The sequence below is a fragment of the Tamandua tetradactyla genome, chromosome 7, assembly GCF_023851605.1.
Source record: "Tamandua tetradactyla isolate mTamTet1 chromosome 7, mTamTet1.pri, whole genome shotgun sequence".
Lineage (NCBI taxonomy): Eukaryota > Metazoa > Chordata > Mammalia > Pilosa > Myrmecophagidae > Tamandua > Tamandua tetradactyla.
In genome coordinates, this window is record NC_135333.1 from 86,087,007 (window position 1) to 86,111,355 (window position 24,349).

Consider the following 24,349-nt stretch of genomic DNA (forward strand, 5'->3'; position numbering starts at 1 on the left):
GATGGACTCTGCTTTGTGGTGCTGCAGCATTCTCTGCTCTCTCTGAATCTCTCATTCTTCAAAATGTTTCCCTTTTTATAGGACTCTAGTAAATCAATCAAGACCCACCCAAATGGGTGGAGACACATCTCCCCTAATCCAGTTTAAAAACCACTCTTGATTGGGAGACATCTCCAGGAAGATGATCTAATTACAGATTCAAACATACAATATTGAATAGGGATTATTCTGCCACTTTATGAAATGGGATTTTGATTAAAACATGGCTTTTCTAGGGTCCATATATCCTTTCAAACCAGCACAGAAGCAGATAGAGGAGAGTTAATAGTTAATAAAATTAATAAAAGAATTATCTAAAGCAGAAGAATGGCATGTTTACAGAAAAGGCTTTTTGTGTTCCAGGAAGGAATGATAAAAAAATACATTCAACTTTAAATTTCTTAGAGTTTTAGCACTGAGAGAAAATCTTTACAAGCTTCTAAACAAAATGAGGAAATTACATAGAAGGGAAAAATATCAGACTGTCATTGTACTTATCATTTGAAACAATGAATTATGGAAAGTTGTTGGAATAATATCTATGAAATTACTGGGAGAAAAAGGAATATAATCCAAGCATACTATCTCACTCCATCACATGTCAAAACTACATTCACTTTCAGGATGAAATAAAATAGTTGCATGCATGTAAAGTTGTAGAGTGAAGGTATTAAAGTATAAGTTTTGATACTGTACTCAAAAAATGCAGTAGTCCGAAAGAGATAGAAATGTATTTATCTCACATAATGATCCAGAGGAGAGAATGTGTTTCAGAACAATCCATGTGCTATTTCAAGGACCTAGGTTCTCCTCATCCTGATGCTCTGCCATTCTGTAAGGCAGGCCTTCATGACCTTACTGGCGTTGAACCCTCCAGCAGACATCTCCCTGGAGATGTCTCCCACTCAAGAGTGGTTTTTAAACTGGATTAGGGGAGATGTGTCTCCACCCATCTCCAAATGGGTGAAGCCTATGGACCCATCTCCAAATAAATCTAAATGCATAAAATAAATTACATCGAGAAACAAGAAACAAATTCAAGATGGCAATCAAAATATTTATTAAACAAATTTGTGATAAAGGATTGTACATACTGTTTAATGAATATATTAAATAAAAAATTCTGGTGGTGTGTCTAATAAATACCATAGTTTTAAAGTAGTGATGAGTGTAAGAAGCACCTTAATGAGATATTTATCATTGTTTTTATTTTACTGACTAAGAAACTGAGTTATGAGGAATTAAATAATTTGTACAAGGTTTCTAGTCAGTGGACCCAGGATTATAGCCTGGCAACAAAGTCTGTGCTCTCAATCACAAAATAACTAAGAAAATTGGAAGATAAAATTAAAGAAAAAGAAAATTAACAAAATAGAAAAATAATTTAAATAAGTAAATATCAAAACGGGTTATTAAAAAAAAAAAAAAACAGGTTATCTGATGTCTTCCTGACCAAAAAGTGGGAAAGAAACGTAACAAAATAAGGTACGACTGTCTAAGAGAGTTCAAATAGGGTCAAGAGGCAACTCTGGAGGCTACTCTTATGCAAGCTTCAGCTCGATATTGCTAATTGTCATGGTTACCCAAACCCCAACCAACACCATTCCTCTTGACACTAAAGAACACCACATCTATCTGAGATTCTATAAAAGTTTCACATTCTGAGATTAATTTCCAGAAGCCTACAACCTCCATATGGATTCATAGGCCAGATAAATCCTGAAACCCAGAAGAGCCAGCCTCTCTGAGAACATCAAATAGTTCGAACCCCCTATCCCATATTTTCGACAGCCTTTCCCAACCTGTAAAGTTAGAATGAGCATAGCCCAAATACCCCTGAAGACTGAGATCAAAAAGATCAAAAGAGAGAAGGGAGTTATAATAAAGAAGACAGGATTTAACAAATAAATATGACTGCTGAATCATTATAGTGATACCTCTTTTAGTCACCAGTGTTTTGGAGGAGCTAGACAGAAAAACCTGAAATTATGGAGTTGTAACCCATACTAAACTCTGAAATCTGTTCTATAACTGCTTGTTACAATGTACTTTGAAATTTATTTCTTTTTTTGTATACATGTTATATTTTACAATTAAAAGAAAACATTTTTAAAAAACATGTTATTTGAAAACACCTATGAGAGTTAAACAACTAGTTAACCTAATTCAAGAAAAAGTAGAGAAAATAATTAAGAAGAGAAAGGAGACCTAGATACAGATATAAGTGAAAATGAAAATATAACTTCTCTTCATAAACAACAAATGTATTTTGGCTGCCCCTCAACATCAATAAATTTATCAGGCAAAGGCATCCTGGGAGGTCTCTTGTCCTGGCCAGCCAGCTAGCCACCAGCACCAGCCACTTGCATCCATCTGTTAGGTCCTTTCTTTTTAACTTCAACACTAGATTAAAAATTTTTGGAGAAATATGATGGAGTCAAGCAGGAGTTTGAGGTAGGGCCAGACAGGCTGCTGGTTAAACACCCCTAATCTGCCAAAATCCAGGACCTGGAAACCTGGCTGGCTGCCAGGGAGTTGCAGCTAGGGGCAAGTAAGGGCAAGTTGAAGGTCTCAAAGCCAAGGAGCTGCTTAAGGCAGAAGTGAGCAAGTGGGGTTCTTGAAGTCAAGTGAACCAGGGCCAGGAATTCAGAAGGTCAGGCTGAGTCAGAGTCACCATGGAGCAAAAACACAAAAGTGAGTCTAATGGCAGGGCAAGAAGTGTTTGTTCACTGGCAACTGCCACCAGGGTGAGAGTCAGAAGCTGGCATGCAATGCCAGATCCCAGGCAGAGCAGGAGTGAAACAGAAGATACATAGCTATTTCTTTGTTTGTAAAATAATCTCATATATATTACTGAATATTATTTCTAATGACGTGATAACTTTATTTATACTAAGCAGTTATATATTTCCATTGAAAATTTAATATAATAGTGATTTCATAAAATGGAGAAACTAAGCACTAAAGACATGAGTCTCTTCAACTGCAACCACAAAAACAATGAGGATTTAATTTCAACTTAATTCTGTCCACAAGTTTTCCAGAGGTACGTTTGTTTACTTTTATACATTTTTAGGAGCGTTTTTCAAAGAGCAGTCTAGTTTATTTCAAAAAATAGTACTTCCATTGCAAAAGAATTAATATGTTCAGTTACAGCAGGTTAATACATTTTATATCATATACTTACTTGTTCTGTGAAAAGTAATGTTCATTCATTAAAAAATAATAAAAGGCTACTGATTCTAATTAAGACTTTATAGGTAGAGGTTATGATAAACACTTAGAATGTTAAATTTTAAAAGAATATATGTTTATTGTACTGAATTTTATTAATTATGTTTTTTAAAACCAAAGTACATATATTTAAATCTAGGATTACTTGAAACTAAAACCTTGCCTCACCCTCAAATTGGTGGAGTAAGTATATATCTCAGTCAAAATGTAATAATGTCTTGTTAATACTAAAGTAAACAATTAGATCTTCAAATTTGTCTATTCACAGCTAGCAGGCAAATTATACTGTCCAACTTGTCTCAGTGATAAATTATTCAATGAACCATCACTTTTAATAGATGTATTAAAGCAAATAAGAAGTAGATGATAAACCTTAAATAAAGGTCAGACAACTTAATTTAAATGTTTGAGGCTTTCCAAATTTCTGCTCATTTTGTTTACTCAATTAATTAGTCTGTTTTCTTCCTAAGAATAGACATGTAACATGAACAGAAATGTGTCTTGACAAAATACCATAATTACAAAAATCACAGTCAAGAAAAAGAAAAAGAATATGTTTAACTAAGACATTCATCTTTTTCTCAAACCTACTTCTACAATTTCTTCTCATGTCAGCCGCTACCGCTAAATGTTCATACAATTCCTTTTACTCTCTGAAACTACTATAGTAACTATGCTTTGCGTATAGTAAGCCCACAATTATTTGCCAATTTGTTGAGTGAAGGTTAATGAGACTTGCATCTTGATGCTGCAGTTACTCATCATTTGAAACTTTGTTTCTACAAAAGTAACTCCATCCAAAACTTATTTCTAATCATTAAAGACAATTTTTACTTTTATTTCTTTATTTATTCTTTTTCAGTAAATATAGACTTGATATAATTTAAGAACAATTTTGACCTTAAAATCAAACCATCCTAATCATCCAACCCTGAAACTTGATAGCTGCTCTCTATATAATATCATTGTCCAGTTGATTTAAGCTAGGAGAAGATTAAGATTTGTAATCCCAACTACCACTGCACACAAATTCCCATAAATGTTAAAGAGGATTAAATTTTTAAAAACTATATAAGGAGGCTATGGGGAAGAGATTAATAAAATGTGCCATCAAGAGTGTGTTGAGAAAGAACAAAGCATATGTTGCTGTGTATCCAGCAACACAATAAAAAGTGAAAATTGTAGCCCATGAAACTGGGGCTAATAGCAGGTAAAGCTGAGACAGCTGTCCTGTCTTCTCTTCATTCTACCCCACCCTAAACACCCAGAACTCTGGAATAAGAATTTTTACTGGACCAAATCAATATTTAATACGTGAGAGGCATCAAAGGTTCTAAATCACAGGTACTTTTTTCTGGGTATGTGGCCATTGCCCTACTAAGGGAAAGCTTATAAATGTTTAATGATAACTAATGTGACTACTACTCTCCATTTCCTCTCTTTGGAAACTTGTCCTAGGCTAACCCCTTTCAGTTTGTATAAGTAAATAATATCACATATACCTAATTTGCAATTATTCTTTATAGAACTTCCAAAGCAACTAAAATATTTATTTTCCTTTTTTTATGTCAAAATTTAGGGTTTAGAGGAAATTCAGAAATCAGTCACAATTTTATTATTCCTGGGTCTGAATTTACGTGAAAAGCTTTAGCCAGTGCAGATTTCTGTGCAGAGAGTAACTTAGAATTCATTTTAAATAATTAATTGGAAGAAGAGAAATAAGGTCCCATGTACCTTTTCACTCGGCCCCAAAGTTTTCCCATATGTATTTTATACTTTTGATTTCCCTCCTACTTCACAGAGACTTTCAGAGCTAAACATAAGGATGTACACATTTCTCTTCTTTTCTTATAATGACTTCTCTGTCTAGAAAATGCATTTATCTATAAAATGGAGCTAACATTTGCCTCCTCCCCAAAGGCCATCTGAGAGGTAATGAATTTACATTTCTTAAAGGTTCTGTGAAATTGTAATATACACAGAATCTTTGTAAATTATTATTAGTTTAAACTCCAAGTCTCATCATTGATATGTGGCCTCACAGCAACCTCCTTCTCTTGGCTGAGGCTTAGCAATTCCTATAGACAAGGATCATTGCAGACATCTGATTTCTAAATTGTTGAGCTAAAGAGGGGAGTATACTAGGGCCATGTTCCTCTGGGCACTTGTTTATCTTGGGCTCAATTGGTGTGTTACAGAAATATATTAGACCCTCAATCCCAGGAGGAAACTGAAACTGTGAGAAAGACAAAATCTGGCTGACCTTCTGCAAAAACAACCAGCCAACCCTGCTGAGAGGCAGCAACAGCAAAAACAGAGGGCAGGACTATTGAGGTTTTGTCTTGGAGATGACAATTCTTTAAAAAATATTTAACTGTGGAGGGATTAATTCAATCTCACCCTCCCATTTCGTCTGCTTTAGGCAGATAACAAATGGCAACGTGTAATCTATATGGGTCATCGTGTCAATGGAAGATCAAGATTATACATGATACTTGCTAAATTTGTTATGCCTCATTAGTGTTGTGGCTTATTACAAAGAGCTCAGCGGTTCCCAGGCATTCCCTCATGGGCTGTTCTGATGGATAATGCAAATAAAGAAAGGAAAAGCACGAATGACACAGTGCTCATACAGCATTTGTCAGGGCCATAGTTAGGTGCTTTTTCTATCACCATCATATATTGATCTGAGTTTATAGTCACACTCACTAATCACTGGTCTATTTTCCACCACAGTGTTCTCTCAAAATACAAATGACATCCAAACCAAACTTTCTAAGGAAATATCTAGATTTTCCAATATGAAAATGCCGTTTGGTTAAATAGCCAGTGGTCTTATACATATTTAATTGGAAGAAACAATGTATACGTAGGTTAGGTTTTTGAAGCTCTTTTAAAAGTGGGGGTGGGGGACATTCTTTTGGGGGACATTCTTATCCTAAACACAACTCACAAGGTCAAAAAACAGGAAAATTTTATGTTTAAAATTTCTTTTCCAAGCTAATTAAAAGCTAGAAACAGGTTAACTGGCTTTCTAATCCCAAAGAGACTAGAATCTGGGTGTTTCTCACTTTCCCCTTTTAGGTTCTCAGCCTGACGCTGTCATGGGACGTCATGCCCTCAACACATATTTGGAATATATCACCTGAATCTAGATTACATCTGGAATTGACACTGTACTTTCTCCACAGGCCAGCAAAGTAAGTGTCTGCTTTTCTTTTGGATAATAAAGCACCTGTTTATGCCCAGATAAAACAGAGAAAGAGATAGGGTATTAACAATTGCCATCACCAAGAATTTTCTGAGCATTTCAACTACCTAGAAAATTGAAAAGAGGTGGGTACACTGAAATAAAGACTATAATTATCTATACTGAGGTGTTTTGGCAACCCGTTTTTACCTTCGGTTAGTTTTTCCTAATCCCTTAGTTATTCTACCAATGACCAGTATACATGTTACTTCTACTTATTCCAGACAAAAAAGAAATTGATGACCCCATTCTCGAATACTCACATATTTATCATGCATATCTTCCTGGGAATACACTGTGGCTGAAATACTCATCTTGGTTTTCTTTTGAAATGTTTTCAAAATTTATGGCTTAAACTCCATACTTTCAGCTAAAATCTTTTAAAGAAACAATAACTAGAAAACAGTTGATAAATAATACTATGAGTTCCTAAGGAGACCAATGTATGATTTTATTGATTTCTCTTTAATGATGACCTTTCCATCTGTGCTTCTTGAATAAAATGCCCTTTAAGCATTCGTACTTCTATTGGGTATTTGGTTTATTCCAATGGTTATCAATTATGCCATATCTTAGAAGTGACTTAAAGCTTCTAGACAACATTCAAAACCAATTATTTGAGACAAGAGTTCAGACTTGGACATTAGTATAGTTCAAGCTCCACAGGTGATTCTAATTTCATCCAAAGTTGAAAACCATAAATTTATTCTGTCATACATTTCTTTTCTCTAGCATACCTTTCCTATGTTTAGGGATGACATCTGAGCCCATTCAATGCTAATGATCTCTGTTTTTGTACATGGATAGGATTACAATCAGGGAAAATGATATCTTATCAAAGGGAAAAATTTTCTGCTAGAGATGAAAACAAACACAGTATTTTTGAATGCTAGACACGGAAGGAACTCTGAAGTCCTCTTACCTGATTCACAGTACATCAAGACTTGAGTTGGAACCTGAAATGCCTTTCATTTGAAGACATAAAAGTATAAGGAGAGTAACTGAATATAATCGAGTTAATAAGTTACTTAGAGGAAGAGCAGAGCTGAAACATCCAGGTCTTCCAAGTGTGATATGGAACTCTTCCCAGCACATTACATTCATCCATAAACCTGGGAATCCAGGGCCCTCTACATGTCCCGGACGAGTCTAAGAGGGAATTTAGAGTAGGTTGAAATTAATTTTCTACCTAAGCCTGATGTTAACCAGGATTATAAAAATGAAGGTGATGAGTGGTTCAGTGGTAGAATGCTCACCTTGCATGCGGGAGACCCAGGTTTGATTCCCAGACCATGCACCCAAAACAAAGCTAAAAATTAAGATGAGATAACAAATGTTAACAAGAATACCACTGTATTGTAATTTGTTTAAGAGTAAGGGGGAAGGATTCAAATTCATTAATTCTAAGTTTAATTATTGTTAAATATTTCTCCTAATTTTTAGGAAAGAATCAACGATGGGAAAGGATGTTAAATTTACTGAGTTATTCATTCCCTTGGTAGCTTGGGGCTTGTTTGACGCAGAAATTCATAACCAATGAATTTGTATTTTCTATGCTTCCCTAAACATAGAAAAAGTATGCCAGAGAAAAGAAAATCATCATGGGATGAGCTTGCAAACATTAATCTTAAATATGATGATTATGTCAAAAACACTATGTTGCTATTGATTATAATATTAAAATATCCACTTTAGAATGGATGTATAAAATTTAGGCAATCATTTTAAAGATCATCTTAAGAGATTTTATACTTACTCAGACATTCAACAAACATCTTATTGCTACAATGTGCTAGCAATTGTGTGAGGTCCTAAGAATACAAAATGAACAAGCTCTTAAAATATAGTTCTGAGGCCCTCAGACATTTTTTGACAGTAACTTCCTGAAAGAAGTACATTTACCGTAGCAAACCAATGTTTGTGCTTAACCAAAGCAAAAGTTTCATGAAGCCATACTATTTGTGAGCTACTCACATTTTCTTGCCTGTTATGCTCTTTTTGTTTCCATTCCATTTCACCCTACCATATCCTATTTCATTTTATTATATACCAAGTTGACTTTGTGTCTCAATAATAGGTCATGGCCAGCAGTCTTAAAAGTGCCTGGTACCATGACAGATAGAACATCTGAGTCAGTGATCACACCATACTGTAAAGAGTAGTATACACTGTACAGTACAGAGGAGAGACAGATAATTCAGATTTAGAGGGTGACTTCTGCATAAGAGAATGTTAGAGGTAAGTACTGAAAGAGAAATAGGTATTAGCTAGGTAATTAGGAGTATAAAATGCTTCTCAGAGAGTCATCAACAAGTGTAAATGCAAGAAAGCTCAATATATAATAACATAATTAGAGATGTACAAGAAAGTTGACATTTCTAAAGCTAATAGTATCATGTGGGTGAGAGAAGCAATACTAGACAATATCTAGATTATACTATTCATTGCTAAGCCAAGAAGTTTATCCTGTAAATTCTTGATGCATTTTGAGCAGGGAACAGATGCAGTCAATCTCTGTTTTAGGAAGATCACACCCTCTAGTGATGCTGTTATTACACAAACAATCAATTTTCAAATTTTTCTGTTGGTATTTCCATTAGGGTTTATTTAATGAGCCTCAAAATATATTAATCCCACCACCTTATAGTAACACCTTGACTCTGGATGATTTTAGATTAGTTCTAATGATCGAATCCATTCTCAAAATTTTAAAGTTTTATCACATCTGAGGACAATCAAAAGAATATGTCAGATGTTTTTTGTTTAACATGATGCCTAGCTAGCAGCACCTGATGCATCTTCACCAAACTACACAGTGAAAGAAGCAGAAGGGGATAAAAAAGTAAAATCAACAAAAATGAAAGTTTGTGTAGAAGATATGTCTAGAATTATTAGAAGATAAAGCTGCATTGAGAAAAAAATCACCTATGCTTTACCTCACAGAGTTCCCAGACATAATTTTAAGAAATTTAGAGAAACCTGACAAAGAACAGGATAATCAATTTCTACTTCTTCCATTGTTTGCCTTCAAACTCACAATCCCAACCAGAAAATGAGTTAATGTACCTCTCTTCAAACAGCGCTACCTGGAGCAATTGCTCAGAACTAATTTGGGAACTATTTGCTACCAGTTTGCAATAAGAGCAGAAATTTAAAGTGTTTAGAAACTTTTGTAGAAATTTGACATTGCCATGATATTCAAGCAGTCAATTAGTGGGCTTGGTACCTGAATTGTACAGGGCGTAGTCCAGTTTACATATTGTTGAATTATTGTGATGAGTCATATGTGGGACAAGATGTGTCCTCGTTATGTGCAATAGGACTGTTTTACAGTCCTCAATGCACTGTCAGTTTTAAATTGAAAACCTTTCATGGTAAAATTCTTTTTAAAAAGTAACTTGCTCTTTGAATGAGCATTTCAATTTTTAGCCCAACTTATGTTAATTTAAAATTTAACATATGCTAAATTCAGAAACTGTAATTTATATTATTTATTTTTAGCCCTAATTTAAAAACAAGCTTCATTAGAAACTTTTCTTAAAGAAAAAGACACACTATTTTTTATTGTATTAATAATGATGTACTAAAACATTATTTGGTTGACTCTGAAAGTGATTCCAAATAAGTGAAGATCAAAAGTGTTGATATTTGTTTTGCTTGGAAGTACAGATCTTCATATAATGAGTTCAATTTTGTAACCAATTTTGTTATGAAGTGCTAAAACCGCAGAATGTTACTTGCAGAGATATATTGGTATATTGGTACTGAAACAACAGAACCATCAAACTTGGTAGTATTTACCTAAAAAAAAGTAAGTGTCCAAAACCAAAAGAATCATACAAAGAGTATTAAATTAAAAAGCTGAAATAAGCAGATGTCACTATTTCCTGTCTATATCAGACTTCTTGTAAAGAAGGGCTTTAGGTTACTAACGTTAAAAGAAAAAAAAAATCAGAGATAATTCTGAAGACATTAGTGAAAGTCTGCCTAAAATGTGCTTGCTTAGCATTGTTGGGCAGATCTGCATCATAGAGGGCAATTTTAAGTATCACTCTCCCCTGAAACCATATCTCAGCATATTCAGAACTTAGTTAATGATGGGGAAGACCAACTCATATAACGACAAAAAAGCTAGCAAACTATTTTTGTTGCAACTTGATAAATGCACATATTATTTGAACAATTTTAACATGGTGACAATATGAAGGAAGACTTTTTCATCTTTATTGGGGATCAACAAAGCTCTTTGAACATCTAATACTATGAAGGATTGTGTTATCAACAAATGTAGTTTGGAGTGTAAGTTTTAGGGAGGAGTATGTGCTGACATTGTTAATCAGATTAAGGATGTTACACCAGTCGGTAAACCAACACACTGCCTCCTTCATTAAGAAAGTCTTGCCCTAAAGAAAAAAAGCCATCTGAACTAAACACTTTGTTAGTGGCATACGAAAAAATTGTAAATTACATAAATGCTAATGTGTTTATATTTAGATTGTTCCTCTTGTGATGACACTGAAGCTGATCATAAGTAACTTTTATTGCATGTTGAGGTAAAATGTTTATTCGGGGGAAAAGATCTGTCAAATATATTTGCATTATGGAATGAACTCATAATATTTCTACAAAATAAGAAATTAGTTTGCTCCCAATTTTTTAAAAATTTAAGTTGTTCAGTTATACTTGCTTAACTTTCTTATAGTTTTATATGTTTAATGGTCTTGTATATCCATGCATTGAAGAAATGTTCAGAAAATGTAGAACTCTGGTGACAAAATCATATAAGGTGATGAATACAGGAAAAGTATACAAGATATATGAGCAAGGGAGAATTTGGAGACTAGGCATTCACTTTTCAAGAAATTTTTGTAGTTGTATGGTTCTGAAGTTATTAAAAGGCTTTTTGCAAGAATTTAAACTTAAAATCTAGCATGGTATCAGTAGAATTGAAATGTGTTATAGGAAAGCTAACAGTTTGGATTTTAGTTTTCCTAAATCATAATAGTTATGCCTCACCAGAACATTGTTGGATTAAAGTATGGATTTAGAAAAAAATGTCTCTAAATCACCAGGCACAATTAAAAGTTGGATGCTATGGTACTAGGAGACGTTCTCAATTCTGTGTGCATTAGATATATCAGCAATAGAGCCCTAGGGTAGGAAATCAAATACACCTTTTTAAAAATCTGGGGAGAGATATTTTACTTTTCACCAGACATTGCCTGCTGCACAGGCAATAACTTCTTAACTTCCTTCATGCCTTTAGAGACCAAATTCCCACTTTACTTTGACTTCTATGAAGCATATCCAAGTGTGGAGTTCCTTTTGAAGTGAATTTTTCATGTGACTTCACTTAGATAATCTTCAGGGCAGAGGAATGCAATAAATACAACAGTAAAACACATCAACCCTTTGTACTTGGTCAGATTCTTAACAAGAACATTACCCACCAGCACACATCAAACTAAAAAATAGGGCAAACATTTTGTCCAAAAGGTTAATGGGAAAATGCAGCCTTTGAGTCACTTAAGATCATAAAATGTTATGAAAGACTTTTGGTGTGCCAGACAACATGCTAGAAACTGCAGAATTAAAAAGGATGATTGGCAATTTATTTAAATGCAGTTTATAAGTTGAGGGAAGGGTAATCTGCAAAAATGTTTAGAATATTGAAAATATTATTTATTTATCAATAAAATAGAGGAAGTAAATAATTAGCAAAATTGTTACTGAAGACTAAAATAGTTAAAATAAAGTCTTTGTAATTAATTCTAGGCTTGGTCACTTATTCTATGAAGGTGGACAACAAAATGTACACTTGAGCTATGGTTTCATCTGAAAATTACTCGTAGGTGTTGGACTGTGAGAATAAAATGAAATGATAATATGTATGATGAAAATCTAATATTTTTCCTAGCACAGAGTATGTACTCAAAATTCTGATATTTTTCCCCTTTTTATTTTACAAAGCTCTTCCACAACAATCTTGTACAATACTTGTAGCTGGTATCATTATATGGCAAGGTCTGTCGTTCAATCATTTAGCTAATATTTACTGAGCACATATTACATGCTAGGCGCTCTGTTATTATAAAGTCTCTTCTCTCATTTCGTGGCATGGATAAAGGAGATAAAAAGCAGAAAATTAAAATGCATACTGAAAGAGATGCTATGAAATAATTAAATGGACAACCATGATAGAGGATAAATGGAGGAGAGGTGGGGACTAATATAGATGGATTAGGAGAAGAAGCTGTCCTGTGTAGCTGACATTATTAAAAATTCCTGAGAAGGAGGAAACCAAGGAACTATCAAGTGCTTTGCCAAATAAAGAAAGAAGGCTAATGTATAGAAGCTAGTGACAGCTGGGTATCATGATAAAAGATAGGTAATAATGAGAAGTAATCATACTGCAAGCTAAATAGAGCTTTGTAGGCCATGGTAAGAAGGTTTTATGTAAGAACATGACATTATATAAATTTGTGCTATATACCTCCCCCTGAATGCTGTGACAAGAATGGGTTATTGGGGGGACAATAGCAGAAGAAAGGACATCCATTCAGAACCTATTTATTGCAGTAAAAAGGCATGCAATGCTCCTGGAGACTCGGGTGCTAAGACTGGAGATGGAATGAAATCATATGATTTGAAGGCTTTTTTGTATGTGAAATCAACAGATCTTTTTGGGGAAAAAAGGGGGAAATGGATATTAAGGAAAATAATTAAGGAAAACTCTGGGTTTGGGTTTGAGTGAAAGAGTAGTAGTAATTTGGAAAATGCAGTTGGTGGAATTGGGGCAGAAACTAGACTTAAATAGTCTAAAAAGGAAATCACAAGGAATAAAGTGGAACCAACTTGTGTAGGGCATACTTTCCAGACCTTTCAATGTATAGAGGAGCACAAAAATGGAATAATAGCTTCAGAGTAAAATGGATGTCACAGGGATTTTTTTTTCAAAAAATGGGAGAGAGCAGTGGATTTTCTTCTTTATTTTGTGAATGGACCATTAAGATGAAGAGCCTGATGATAGAGAAAAGAATGAGGGGATTTTCAAAGTTCTTAGGAAAGGAAGAGAAGATGGCATCTAGTGGAAAGGTCAGTCTTATAAAGAAGAGGGAGAGATTTTTTTGTAATGGGAATGTGGTGGAATGAATTTTTTACTCCAATTTAGATATGTTCTTAACCTTAATCTGCTTTTCCTATGAGTGTGAACCCATTGTAAATAGGACCTCTTGAAGTCACTATTTTTAGTTAAGGTGTGGTGATCTGAAACATGGTGGGTCTTAATCCAGATTTATGGAGTCTTTTATAAACAGAAGAAATTTACATATAATCATAGAAGGCCAAGAGGGATGAACTGGGAGTCGTAATTGGAGTCAACGGGAAGAGGAAGGAGAGATTGTCTCTGTGTGAAAAGAGACGAGAATACTTGCCAGGGATCCTCAAGGATCCCTAACTAACTCTGTAGTGCTGGAGTTATAAACTTTGGATAGAAAACATTGTCTTGCTGACACCTCAGTTTTGAACTTCACTTAGCCTCTAAACTGTGAACCAGAAAAATCCTGTTGTAACTAAGTCAAACCATTATACAGTATTTGTGATAGCAGCTGAGGAGAACTAAGACAAGGAAATAGAAGACAAGTGAAAATGGAGAGTGAGTTTTAGATTTAGTGTTGAAAAACTACTGAGGTGGTTTTCTGTCTGATTTTTTCCTAATTTCTTAATGATGTCATAAAACTATATATTGATAATATCAGCTAAGTTGGGGATGGGTTTGGGAGTGATGAGAGTTTTTAAGATAGATGGGAATTTATGAGATAGTCCTCTTATTAAATAAGATGGACAAAATTGGGGAAAGTAATTAAATTATTGGGCAGTGCGTGGTACCCATTTGAGGTTTTTATTTTTAAATTTAAAGTAAATCAATTTTCCAAATTGGATTACATTCCTCAGCAATCTTCAGCTAATTAAGTGAAGGCATAAAAGAGATAGTAAGTGAGTTTAGCTGGGATTGAAGCTGAGACTTTGCCAAATGATTGTAGTAAATAAAGAGATTTTGAAAGAAGTGACTAAAATGATGAATCATGAAATCTAAATTGAATATGAAGGGAAGTAGAAACAGAGAGAAGTGATTCCTACTTCTGGCCCTTTGGTGTAATGGATATGAGATTTAACGTCCTTTCCTTAAACTAGAAAACTTGGGAAAGTATCTGAAACAACTGTCTTCAGGCAATGAATAGCAGGCAGTGCAGAACTGTGATCACTAAGAAAAAGAGAATCAATGAAGTGTGCCAAGCAGTTGTTTAAGCTTACTTCCTGAAGGCAGTGGCCAGGCTGCAGAAGAGGGAACAGACCCAGGAGCTGGCCCTCTCAGTGACTGGAAAGATAGAGATCAAAGTTCAAGAGGCTGAGATGGCTTGAATACATGGAACAGATTACCAGGGAGAAGAAAGCTGTACAAAGAGCAAGCTCTGGAAATGTAGGTATCTTTATGAAATCTTTGGCTTAATAATGATCTTTGCATATAAGGGAAGAACTTTACAAAACTGGGGAAGTATTGCCACAAAAGAGTAGACCAAATAATACACTATGAGACAGGGCTGGAACAGCTGATGTTCCTATAACCCAGGGTGGAAATACCTCATGAACCAGAATATAATACAACCATCTTTAAAGAAATGCAATAATATCTAGCACCAAACTATGGAAAATTTATAATACAATTTATTAGACATGCAAAGAAGCAGGAATACATGATCCGTAATCCAGAAAACATCTCCATGAATAAAAACAGATCCAGGAAAATTAGTAGTAAACTAAGACATTAATGACATGTTATAAATATGCTTCTTATGCTGAAAAATGTAGAGAAAATCATGAATATGTGAGGAGAAAAAAATGAAAGATATAAATAAGAATAAAATGGAACTTCTACAAATAAGAAATATAATATCTGAAATAAAAAATATGTAATGTATGAGATTAACAGCAGAGCAGACAAAGCAGAAGAAAAGGTCAGTGATTATGAAGATTAGCAATAGAAACTATACAGAATGAAGCTCAGAGAGAAGGAAGCCTAAAAATCAGATCATCACTATTCGTGGGACAATATTAAACTCAAACAAACTAGCATACATATAATTGGGATCCTCAAAAGAAAGGGTGTGATAGGAAACAGAAAAAAATTAATTATAGAAATAATGCCAAGCAATACTAAATTTGATGACAATTATAAATGACATATCCAAGAAGTTCAATGAACCACAAGTAGAATAACCATTACAATACACACATATACACTGTTAGCACATGTATGAGTGCAAACACACAATCAAATATTTTATAAACAGTAATAAAGAAAAACAATCTTACATGCAGCCAGAAAGGGGGAAAGGCACACTACATTGAGAAGAACATATTTTTATTAAGAGAAAAACAACATGTACAAAATGTAAAAAGTTACTAGAACTAATAAGTGAATTTAGCAAAGACTCAGGATAAAATAGAAATATAAAACCATCTATTGTAGTTCCTTTAAAAAAAATCAGAAATTAAATTTAAAAAATAATTTTATTTTTGAGAAGATTGTAGAAAGATGACAGAGTAAAGAAGTTCAGGACTTAGTCTTTACACCCAAATAATTATTAAACAGGCAGGAACTGTCTGCAACAACTATTTTGAAACTCTGGAGGCCAGAAGAACACTGTAAAGCACCCAGAGAAGAGCAGAAGTAAGAGTCTGATAAACCACGGTAAAGAAAAGTAAATTGGGGGTGCAAGGGTAGTAGAGTGGTGGAATTCTCGCCTGCCATGTGGGAGACCAGGGTTTGATTCCCGGCCCATGCACTTCCCAAAGACAAACAAACAAACAATAAAAATTCAACAAATGGTGCTGTAATAATGGGATACTTACATGGACAAAGAAAGAAATGTGACCCCTGCCATACAGCGTACAAAAAAAAAAAAAAAAAGTAAATTGTTCTCTCTGCACAGTAACCCCTGGCTGCTACTGATGAATACAAAAATCCTTTTCCCCAAGAACTGGGTGAGCAAAGCTAATCAAGGATCACAGCTTTTGATTAATGACTTCAGATCTCTGGGGTTCCAGCTCTGTGTGCAGCTATTCTTTCAATCCACCCCGGACAAGGGCAAGGGTGGAAGAGACTTAAAGAGGCTACAACTTCTTCGGGTTGCGAGGGACGGTTGGTGAAGAGCTGCATTTGCTGGGCAGGCCTGAAAAGCTCAGCTTTGTGAGGCCATAGGAGAAGCTCTTGGCACCCTCCCTGATTCTCTTCCCAGGGTGCTTTGGAGCCAGTCTGCATCCCCTTTATGAGATTCCTGTTTCCACTATTGGGAAAGACTGACTTGGCAAAATTCCTCTCCATTGTGCCCACCTCCTCAAATTTACCCTCCTGGCAAAACAGCTTAAGGCAACAAAAATTGTGTAAAAAACTATAGAAGCAAAGAGTCTTGAAAAAGGAGAGCTCCAAACACCCAAGAGAGATAAACTGAGTAAACAAAAGACTCCTTAAACAGGAGAACTCCAAAACAACAAACAAGCAAAAGCCCAGGACAAGGCAGAAGCACAGAAATAAAGGGAAATCCCTGTGCATTACATTCACCTTGGGCAGACCTTTCTGATGGCGGGGGGGGGGGGGAGTCTGAAATTCAGGAAAATCCCTGTCATACCACCAGCTGGTTGCAAGCCAAGAAACATCTCAGAAAATAAATCCCAGAGTTAACATTTTAAAATATTAAGATACGCTGTGTGCAAAAGAGCATAAAAAAAAGGAACGAGAAATGATGGTCCATCCAAAGGAAAATAACAAAAATCTAGAAAACCAATGAAAACGTGAGAATGGGGACATACTGACAAAATAACTTTAAAAAAGAATCTTAAAAATTCTCAAGAAGGTGAAGAAAGTACAGAGAAAGAACTAAAGGGTATCAGGAAAACAATGAATAGGCAATGTGAAAATCTTTCAAAGACATAGAAATTTTAAAAAGGAACCAAACATGATTATTGGAATTGAAGATGACAATGACCAAAATGAAAGATGCCCAGGAGGGTTTCAGGAATAGATCGGAGCTGGAAGAGGAAAGAATCAGTGAATTCAAATACTATGCAGCTGAAATGAATGAGGCTGAGGACCAGAAAGAAAAAAATATATCAAAAGTGAAAATAGCCTGAAGAAACCTGTGGGACACCATCAAAACACACCAATATATGCATTATGGGATCACAGAAGGAGAAGAGATAAGGGAGCAGAAGAAACATCTTTTTTAAAAATGACAGAGAATTTCCAAACTTAGCAAAAGACATGAATATGCACATGTAAGAAGCCCAGAGAAAACCAACTAGGATAAACATGAAGAAAAGTACACCCCATCATAGGTCAATCACTCTGTTAAATGCAAAGGACAAGGAGAGCATTCTGAAAGCTGCAGGAGAAAATCAATGTGTTATATACAAGGCAAACCCAATTACATTCCCAATTTCTCATTGTAAATCATGGAGACAAAAAGCAAGGTTGAAATACTTAAACAACAGTCAGGCAAGAACTTTATATCTGGGAGACTTTCTTTCAACAAGGAGAGAGAGATTAAGACATTCTCAGATAAACCAAAGCTGAGGGAGTTCATCACTACTAGAGTTGCCCTGCAAGTAATGCTAAAAGTCTTTCAGACTGAAAGGAAAGGACATGAGACAGTGGTTTAAATCAGCATAAAGAAATAAAGGGCAGTAGTAAAAGTAGCCATTTTGGATCATTGTAAATGCCCATATCATTGTGGTGTGTTGTCTGACATTTAACTCTACTGCCTACTTCCTACAGGTGCTAAAATACAAATGCATAAAAAGTAATGATAAATCTGTTTATAAGCATGCAATGTACAAAGATATAAGTGGTAAATAGAAAAAATATGGTAGAGGAACAGAGGAGTATAGGAAAATTATATGTGCATGCTATTGAAGTCAAATTATTAACAAATCAAATATGATTACTATATATTTAGGATGTTAAATATAAACCCTATGGTAACTACAAAGAAAATAGATGGAAAATATATCCATAGAAAAATGAGCAGTCACTCAATATGGTACAACACAAAAGGTCAAATAAATATAATTATAGGCATTAATGGATATGAGAGAAGAAAGGTATAACATTTACAAATGAGAAACTGCAGAATGGCAAAAGAAAGTCCTATATTATAAGTAGTGACTTTAAATGTAAATGGATCAAACTCTTCTGCAAAAAGGCAGAGATTGGCAGAATGGCTAAGAAAGCATGTCCCAAATATATGCTCTTTGCAAGAGAATTACCTTAAATTTAAAGATACAAGTGTGTTGAGGATAAAAGTGTGGACAAATATATATCTTGCAAGTAGTAACTAAAAGAGAGCTGGGGTGGCTATAATAATATTGGATAAAATAGACTTCAATTCAAAAACTGCAGTGAGGGACAAATATGGTCATTATATACTGATAAAGGGGACAATTCAACAGAAACATTAACAATAGGAATATATATGCAACTAACAGCACAGCCCCAAAATATATGAAGCAAATATTGACAGATTTGAAGGAAGAAATTGATGGTTCTACATTACTAGTAGGAGACTTTAATACACCACTCTCAGAAATAGATGGAATATCTAGCCAGAAGATCAATAAGAAGGTACAAGACTTGAATGATAGTGTAAACTAGTTAGACTTAACAGACATATATAAAGCATTTCATCCAACAAAAACAGTACACATTCTTCTCAAGTATCCATGGATCATTCTCCAGGATAGACCATATGTTGGATTAGAAAACAAGTCTCAATAGATTAAAAAATATTGAAATCATAGCATGCATATCCTCCGTCCAAAATGCTAATATTTCTGTTGCATTGTCCCCTTTATCAGTATATAATGACCATATTTGTCCCTCACTGCAGTTTTTGAATTAAAGTCTATTTTATCCAATATTATTATAGCCACCCCAGCTCTCTTTTAGTTACTACTTGCAAGATATATTATCAATAATTATCAATAATAGAAATGACAATTCACAATATTTGGAAATTAAACAATATATTCTTGAACAACCAATGTGTAAAAGAGGAAATCAGAAGTGAAATTAGGAACTATATTGAGGTGAATGAAAATGAAAATACAATATACTGAAACTTATAGATTCAGCAAAGGGAATACTGAGAGGAAAATTTATAGATCTAAATGCTTACATTAAAAAAGAAGAAAGACTTTAATTCAGATAACTCACCTCAAAGAAAGAACTAGAAAAAGAAGAGCAAACTTATCCCAAAACATGCAGAAGGAAGGAGAGAAAAAAGATTAGAGTGAGATAAATGCAACATAAAACAAAGCAAAAATTAAAAAAAAAATAGAATTGACAAAACTTTAAGTTAGTTATTTGAAAAGATCAATAAAATGGACAAACTTTAGCTAGACTGAAAAATTACTAAAATAAAAAATGTAAAGGAGGACATTATACCAACACCAAAGAAACAAAAAAGACTATGAGAGGATACTAAGAACAACTGCATGCCAATATTAGATAACCTAGATCAAATGGACAGTCTGAAACACCCACAAACACAAATAGAAGACCTCAAAAAGCAATTACTGATAAGAGTTTGAATTCATCACCAAAAACCTCCCAACCAACAGAAACCAGGACTAGGAAACATCATAGGATAATTCTACTAAGCATAACAAGGAGACTTAACTGTCATTCTGCTCAAACTTTTCCCAAAAATTGAAGAGGAGAGAACACTACCAAATCCATTCTACAAGGCCAAAAAATCACCCTCATATCACATGAAAAGTTACCTCAAGAAATGAAAAACACAGACCAAAATCTCTTATGAATATAAATGCAGAAATTCTCAACAAAATACCACCAAACCACATCCAATGGCATATTAAAAGAATTATACACCATGATCAAGTAGGATTATCCCCTGGTATGTATGATTGGTTCAACATAAAATCAATTCATATAATATGCCACATTACCATAATGTAGGAAAAATAAAGAACCACATGATCATCTCAACTGATGAAGAAAAGGCCTTTGATAAAAACATAGCACTCCTTCATGTTATAAACATTTATAACACTAGAAATAAATGGAAACTTCCTCAAAATAATCAAGAGTATATATGAATAGCCCACAGCTAACACCATACTTAATACTGAATGACTGAACTCTTTCTATCTAAGATCATGAACAACACAAGGATGCCCACTCTAATCACTGTTACCAACATTGTACTGGAAATTTCCTGCCAGCACACTTAGAGAAGAGAAATAAATAGAATATGCAATATTAAGATAGTAAATCTCACAAAATTGAACTCTAGATTCAGTATAATTCCAATAAAATCTTCTCAGGTATTTTATTTATAGACATTGACAACCTGTTTTTGAAATTAATAAGGAAATGGAAAATGCTTAAAATAGCCAAAGCAACTTTGAAGAAGAAAAGGAAAGTTGAAAGGCTAATACTCCCTGATTTCAGGACTTAAATAGACATTTCTCCAAAAAAGATATACAAGTGGTCAATAAGCACATGACAAGATGTTCAACATCATTAGACATTAGGGAAATGCAAATCAAAACCACAATAAGATACCATATTATATCTACCAAGATGGCTATAATCAAAAAGACATATAATAAGTGCAGGAGACTATGGAGCAAGATAGTGAGATGAATTTAGTTTGTCCTTCAGAGCAGCTAGTAAATAGCCAGTAACTGTTTGGAACAATTGTTGGGGGGACATCAGTGATCAGACACACAACACATATTTATATGATGCAGCAAGTTGAATGGCTGAGATCCCATACAGAACTCTAAGTATCCCAAGCTGCAGAGGCTGGCACCCCTCCCCCACAGGCACAACAGGCTGTTTCTCCTAGGGGAAAGGAAACAGGCTTTACTAGTAGCAAAGAAGTTAGCTCAACCAAGTACCAATTGCAGAATTAGTTAATAAGTTCTGACTGCTGGAAACAGGCCATGAGCACAGAAAAATGTAGAACAGCACTAAAGGAACCATGAGTTTCCACCCTAGCAGAGAGGGGCTGATGGAAAAACAAACAAACAAACAAACAAACAAACAAAAACAGGCTTTTTGAGTTGCACAGCACACCAAAAAAAAAAAAAACTGTAAAAGGGCCAGACCCCAAGAAAAGGATGTACATAAAGCTTGGGGACACATATAGCCATGTACCAACTCCATCTCTTGAGTGGCAAGCCCTGGGAACCAGAGTCTTACTCTGAAAAGGCTTTTTCTGTCTTTTTTTCTTTACTTCTTAACAGCTCGTTAGATAAAACTGTCAGCACTCTTAAGCTTCAGCACTGCTCCAGACAAGGGTGGAATTAAGGCATATTTGAGAGACAAAGTAAATAGGTGAATAAGGATGATTCCCTAGAGGTTTTATGTTTCCCAAGAAAAGAGGGGCAAGGGACCAGATCAAGTGGAGGCCCTCCTTCAGGGAATTCAGGATCCAGGGCCTGGAAAACAGAAAAAACCTAAGCCGTCCTCTACTTCAGCCTCTGTCTCAATTACACCACTGGCAGAGAGTGGCTGCTGAACTTAAAGGCACCACATCACGTTACCCTGGTTGGAAACCATAGGCAGACAGGTGGCATATGCTGTATCGGATAGGAAAAGCTTCATACAAAAGTCTGACAATCTGCTGGGTCTTAACTTCAGAGAAACTTGATACTGTCTACTCTCTCCTTCTGAGACATGGACCTGTGTGGTCTAGGAAAATCTGACTTGGGTCAATAATATCTAAGGAGGCCTGCCTCATAAAAAGGTCCCATATAGGCAGGGCAAGAAACAAAAACCAAGAGCCGAAAAATTCTCATCATTAAAAGAACCTATGCTAGAGGTCTAGAATGAGTTGAACTGAATGCCAAACAAAGCCAACAGAACTATAGGAAGCTTAGACTACCTATAGGCATGCCTAAGAGTTACTTCTGGGAGGACCTCTTTTGTTGTTCAGATGTGATCTCAGTCTCTCTAAGCCCAATTCTGCAAGTGAAATCATTGCCTGCCCCCCTACATAGGACAGGACATCCAGGGGTGAAAGTCTCTCTGGTGATGTGGGAGAGGACTCCCAGGGATGAATCCAGACTGGCACCATGGGGTCAACAATTCCATCCTGACTGTGGTAGTTAGGTTTAGGTGTCAACTTGGCCAGGTGAAGGCACCTAGTTTTGTTGCTGCGGATTTGAACCAATGGTATGTAAACCTCATCTGTTGCTAATTACATCTGCAGTTGGCTAGGAGGTGTCCCTGCAGCAGTGAATGACTTTTGATTTAATTGACTGGTGCTTAAATGAAAGAGCACAACATAGTACAGCCCAAGCAGCTCGACATACCTCATCTCAGCACTCGTAGCTCAGCCCAGGCCTTTGGATATGCAAAAAGGAATCACCCCAGGGAAAGTTGTTGGAACCCAGTAGCCTGGAGAGAAGGCCAGCAGAGAAAACCCTGAGCCTTCCCATGTAAGAAAGAACCTCAGATGAAAGTTAGCTGCCTTTCCTCTGAAGAACTAACAAAATAAATCCCCATTTATTAAAAGCCAATCTGTCTCAGGTGTGTTGCATTCTGGCAGCCTAGCAGACTAGAACACTGACCAAATAGGGGTAAAGAAGTGTAATTAATGAAGTATCAGTGGCAGCGACAGTTCAAATAGAGTTGAGAGGCTACTCTAGAGGTTGCTCTTACACAAGCTTCAGTTAGACCTTGCTACCCATCATAGCCTGCCAACCCCCAACCAGAACTATTCCAGCCAATCCTAAAGAACACCTAGGGCCATATATAAGATTCCATAAGGGTTCCATTGCACTAGAGTAACTTTACAAAACGTACAACCTCCAGATGGGTCCTTGGTCCAGATGAGTCCTGAAACCTAGCCTCTCCAGAACATCAGATAGTTCATCTCCCTACCCCATATTAGTGACAGACCCTTCCAATATGAAAAATTTAGAACTGCCATAGCTCAAACAACCCCAGTGAGTTGTATGGGAAGATCAAAGGTGATGGTGGAATTATACATAGAAGATAGGACTTAACAAATGAATATGAATGCTGAATCATTAAATTGATATCTCTTTTAATCCCCAATATTTTAGAGCAGCTAGAAGTAAAAACCTAAAATTATGAAATTGTAACCCATACTAAACTCTGAAATATGTTCTACAACTAACTATTGATTGAATCAATCATCAAGAAGCTCCCAAAAAGGAAAAGTCCAGGACTAGATGGCTTCACATGTAAATTCTACCACATATTCAAGAAAGAATTAATACCCATCCTGCTCAAACTCTTAAAAAAATTTGAAGAGGAGGGAAAGCTACCTAACTTATTCTCTGAAGCCAATAACATCCTAATAGTTAAGCCAGACAAAGGTACTATAAGAAAAGAAAATTACAGACCAGTCTTTTTAACGACTATAGATGCAAAAGTCTTGAACAAGATACTTGCAAATCGAATCCAGCAGCACATTAACATAATTATATACTACAACCAAGTGGGATTTATTTCAAGTATGCAAGCCTGGCTCAACACAAGAAAATCAATTACTGTAATGCACCATATCAATAAGTCAAAGTGGAAAAACTACATGATCATTTCAATTGATGCAGAAAAAGCATTTGACAAAATTAAACATCCTTTCTTTATGAAAACACTTCAAAGGATAAAAATAGAAGGGAACTTCCTCAATATGATAAAGGGAATATATGAAAAAGCCACAGCTAATATCATCCTTAATGGGGAAAGACTGGAAGCTTTCCCCTAAG

General features: G+C 35.2%; 1 long non-coding RNA gene across 1 annotated transcript in view; it reads left to right on the forward strand.

The window, feature by feature from the left end:
• Positions 1–2,738: 2,738 nt before the first annotated feature.
• LOC143691590 (uncharacterized) overlaps positions 2,739–24,349 on the forward strand; it is a 110,359-nt gene continuing 88,748 nt past the window's right edge. Inside the window, exons 1-2 of the long non-coding RNA XR_013179586.1 lie at positions 2,739–3,085; positions 6,358–6,473. This is a non-coding gene — a long non-coding RNA (uncharacterized LOC143691590). The remainder of the gene's footprint in view (positions 3,086–6,357; positions 6,474–24,349) is intronic.